This window comes from Branchiostoma floridae, chromosome 9 (assembly GCF_000003815.2).
Source record: "Branchiostoma floridae strain S238N-H82 chromosome 9, Bfl_VNyyK, whole genome shotgun sequence".
NCBI classification, from domain to species: domain Eukaryota; kingdom Metazoa; phylum Chordata; class Leptocardii; order Amphioxiformes; family Branchiostomatidae; genus Branchiostoma; species Branchiostoma floridae.
In genome coordinates, this window is record NC_049987.1 from 20,070,838 (window position 1) to 20,075,796 (window position 4,959).

General features: G+C 40.2%; 1 long non-coding RNA gene across 1 annotated transcript in view; it reads left to right on the top strand.

The window, feature by feature from the left end:
• The first annotated feature begins 3,292 nt into the window (after positions 1-3,292).
• Positions 3,293-4,959, top strand: part of LOC118423488 — a 3,952-nt gene continuing 2,285 nt past the window's right edge. Inside the window, exons 1-3 of the long non-coding RNA XR_004832055.1 lie at positions 3,293-3,441; positions 3,971-4,099; positions 4,708-4,850. This is a non-coding gene — a long non-coding RNA (uncharacterized LOC118423488). The remainder of the gene's footprint in view (positions 3,442-3,970; positions 4,100-4,707; positions 4,851-4,959) is intronic.

Consider the following 4,959-nt stretch of genomic DNA (forward strand, 5'->3'; position numbering starts at 1 on the left):
CATAAAACCATCACTAAGATCTGGTGTGGAGTTCCTCTCCGTTGATGATATTCCAGACTATTTGCAACTTTACAACAATACTGTACGTGTATCAATAAAAGAGTCTTACACTGGAGACATATTTGCCACAGAAGCAGTCTATCCTTATTACACCTTAAAGAAAGCCCTAGAAGCAGCATTTGCTGAATCCAACACTTGTCTTTTCATAACAGCACATGGAATAACTGGTTCAACAGTAGCATTGTTGCACGCTGATAACAAGTATTTTGTTTATGACTCACATGCCAGAAGTCCCATAACAGCATTGCCAGATAGCCATGGCACTTCTACTTTAAGCATGCACAGTTCAAACAGCAATCTAGTTTCATTCTTGCAACAACTTAACTGGAACACAACATGCAATTTTGAGGTTGTCCCAGTACAAGCAGAAAATGTTTTCTTATCAGTTGAACCTACTGGTATACACATTATCAATCTGACTAGCAATGTTTCTTCTATGATTGAGTCAGAAAACTGCTCTCAAGTTCAACACCAACACACATACACCTTGGTTAAACCAGAGTTTGTATCTACGAAAGAGAACCTACAACAACCAAACACAGCATTTCCATTTGCACCACATTGTAACCAAAGTACTGGGAAAAACATTGTGCCATGCACCACAAGCAAACATCCAAGTGCTATGCCAGAGAACAGGAATGAAGGCCTCTTGAATCAATTAGTAATGTCACCAAATGCAGCATCAAATTTAAATGATAAAAAAGTGCAAGGTCTTGCAATCCAAAGCGCAATATGCAAGGACAAACAAGAAAAACAAACCTATCAACAGAAGACAGAGAGTCTTGCAGAACAAAGAACATCATACAAAGCAAAGAAAGCAAATGAGACCTGTGAGCAGAAGAAAGAACGACAATGCACATCCGGGACCTCTTCCCGCCTTTGGCTGTGGTCTCGCACCGGAGTTTCTTTTACGATTTTTATATCCGGCACACAGCGCACACAAGGGATACAATTCCGCCCACAAAAGTACGCCGGAAAATCCAATTATACCAGTGAACAAAGGTTTCCAGCCAACTTCCCATAGATTTTAGATATAAACTTCTAGTTTAATAATGATGCACATTTTACTGGAACACAACATGAAATTTTGAGGTAGTCCTTCCAAATGCGCCCCGGCCAGCTTTTTTTAAAAGCTTTCTTGTTTATATTTTGCTCTCTTCAGAAGTAAGTGGTAAATTTAAGTACACAGAAAAAATTGATAGTATGATATTTTAGCTTTCTTTTGACAGTAAAATCGTGACTGTATGTACTTCTTGCCTCACATGAGGAAGGCTGTACCTAGAACAATCCAGCTGATGTTTTACGGGCAATGGGCTGAATGCACTGATTGTGAATGCCCGACTAAAAAAAACATTACGAAAAAACGACACCGCCAACATCAACAAAACTATGTCTGATTATATGAAAATATCATCTACATCTCTCTGTCAAGTCTTATTTTCATTGACAGCACGAATCAATTGTTACAGTCAAATAAATCTTTGGAGCGTTCTCTAGTCTGCCACCTTCACGGCCACACTCCCTTGGGAGTACAATGGTGGCAATGTTTATGTCGCTTCCTTTTGGTTGCTTTTCTACTCAACAAACATTTGAAGACCCATATTCATAGTGTTTTATGGAGCTTTATTTATGCGTATCATGGCAGTTGTATGACTGCTTGGATGAGTTTGTATAGTTAGCGACACGAGCCGCCAATACGCAGAGGCCGGTGACCGCAGTGATTCAGCACTGTCAACATTACTGTTAGAATTCTGCTCTTAAAAAAACATGAAGTAAATATGTTAAAGTATACTTGGAGTGCACATTAAAGCTGTGTGCATGGACTTGGTTTATTTACCTTTGTAATCAGTATAGTCAGTGGCAACAAACACGGTGTACTTATGGATAATAAGATCAGCAAAAAATCCGTACCGTCTTACGACGGGGACCGTCTTAGGGCGGCCCCCGTTACCAAACAACTGACCGCCCTATGTTCCGAAATCCCTATGTTCCGAAATCCCTATATTCCGAAATCCCTATATTCCGAAATCCCTATGTTCCGAAATCTCTATCGTCTATGGAAGTGTTCCAACACACTAGTGTACCGACTGGCGTTGTACAGCGACCTGGGAGTCGACCAAAGCTACATAAGTCCAGGCTGCGGACACGCGGTCAGCAAAATAGGAAGTTGCGGCCTATATAATTTATATCACGTTACCTTCTTTAGATATTCTCCTTTTTGTGTTATTTGGGATGTCTTGAAATCTGTTAAAACTATAATAATAACAACAGAGAACTAACGTTAGCTCCATTTTGCAGATTTTAGCCGCAAACTTTTGTTTAGGCAAACCTAAACGCGCACCATCGGCAAACATTTAAATGTATCATTTTTGTAACGCACCTAACCTCGTACCAGTTTGATAGCATCATCATTTTATTTTAGATATGTACGCATTTCGGTCACCCATAAATCAATCAAAAACGAGACTAGGTAAATGGTTTACGTTAAACGTGGTTAGCAAATGATAAAGGAAAGAAAAGTTGAACTTTTATAAGTATTCTAGTTTATTTCTATGACTAAAAATAAACTAGAATTCGAATTTCAGGTGTTTTCAGCTCAGGTCGGCGTTCAGGCCTGTTATCATCGGGAAACTGTCTGGCTTCTTGGGTATTGGCTATCGACTTGTAAACGCCATCCATGTTACATGTACATGGTTATAGTTGTGTGTCACAATAGTTGTGTGTCAAAATTTCGGAACATAGAGATTTCGGAACATAGGGATTTCGGAACATAGGGCTTGAACCGATTTCTAGCGAGGACACGGGAAGGGGGAGCTCGTGGGGAAGGCTCGGGGAAGGATGCATGGATATGTTACCTAACACCCCGTCCCGATAAACTGGATATTCCATTTTGATGAAGTGGAGGAGATTTTCCAGGCGCTCCAACTTAAGGGGGAAACGGGGACCGACATTGCTATCTGAAGAAGTAGAGTAATTGATGCAAAATGTGTTTTATCTGGGAACAACGGCAGAAAAAGAGAGGAATTCTAACTCCAGAAGGTCAGTCTAACCGGAGCGCATGCGCAAAGCCTGAGGGTTGGGTAAAGGGTACATGGGTAACGTTACCTTTTTTTAAAAGAAAGTCCATATAGTGTATGATAACTTAAGAAATCATTCTCAATGCTATGAAAACGCTAACATATTAAGTGTTTATCAAGCTAAACATTGGAATGCCGAAGCAGGGAACAACGCGTAAGAGCGTGACCTATGACCTTTCTGTTTCGCGCCAAGGCTGCTCAGCGGTATCACAGAAAGCTGTCGCGATAGATAAAGTTCTTCAAGGATTTGTTCGGCCGAGCTTCGTTACTATGTTACGAACCAAGTCACAGTTACTATCTTACGGTAAGTAACCTTTGCTCGCCATAACTTTTAAGCAGCATTATAGCAAGTTACAACCAGTCAACCAGAAGGGCCGGTCATACCAAGGAGCTTTTGGTCATACTGTTCTTTGGGCCTAACGTTATGCAACAGTGGGGGTTCAAGTAGCGCAAATATAGAATTTGGTGATGTGCATGTGGACGATGAGCGCAAATAAGGTCATACTATGATCTTATTTGAAGTTACACTACAGTGGATGGTTTACGATTTTTCCGAGGCTAACGATATGGCGCCAGTAATGTGGCCGTTATACTTATAGAGTAGAGAACCGTTAGTAGTAGAGTAAATTTTTGAGGTTATGTGGAAGGGTTGTGAACGTAATTTAAAATAATTTGTTCCTAACACTAACTCTACATTCAATATTTCTTTATTGAAGCAGTTCGCAAAAACTATATTTAGGCTTGTTGCAGAATGTCCTTTCTGTGGATAGTGAAGCGTGAGTGAGCGTCGTTATTTGCCTGCCCCAGCACATTCTTTCACCTGATTTGCATAGGTCGTAAACTGGCTTTGAGACTTCACAGTTGGAAATTAACACCAGGCGTGGTGACAGCATGTGGCAGGCTGACAGAACCGCATATGGACGCCCCTCGCTGCTCTGAGTGCTAAAACGCCACCAGATGCGGTAAGTGACGAATTTCAGCCACATCTTTTGAACAGAAGTTTGCAGAGCCAAAAAGAAAAATTTGAATTTGAACCCATGTATAAAACGAATAGTGGAGGATGATATTAAAATGTTGATGCAAGAAGGCCTTACTAAACAGAAGTTATAGAGATGTTTGTTGTTGTTGTTGTCCTCGTTTAACGTCTATTATTTCGCTAGACGTGGCCTCTTGGTGCTGAGTAACACATGGTTTGCATTTGAGTCAATAGTCTCTCTTGGTATTTAACTCTTGGTTCCTTAAACTTATGTTTGGGGCCAGTTTTGAATCAGTTCTATCCATTGGAATGTCAGTTGCAAGCCGTATGACATAGTGTAAGAAACAGCTGCTTGTTTGTAGACCATTTCTGAAAACAAAATGGTGTCAACAACATGTAAATTAGCATAAATCTGTCCATTAGTCATCAGTGTCTTACTCCTCACAATAGACACAGTAATAATCTCTGCAATATTACCACTGAAATGTATTGATTTGAAATATATTCCAAAGATATAATATATTCCATGTTCACACAATTTGGTATTTATTCTGAATCTAAATGAGTTATTTGAACATCTTATGCCATTTTCAGATCAGAAATACAGCTGGACTCTCCCATGTCTCCAAGCAGATGCTGGGATGGAAGACACAGTTATTTTCTGACTTCCTGTTCAGTCTTCAGACAGCTACCCACTGTGGTCTACAGTCTTATGTTCCTGTCCTGATCCAATACAGGTATGTGAAAGATTCCGGTCCACAGTGATGATCGGGCGACTCCTAAAATTGCTGACGGTCACTAAGAATCTAGGCTGATCAAGACATATTACTTTATTATTGTTACTGA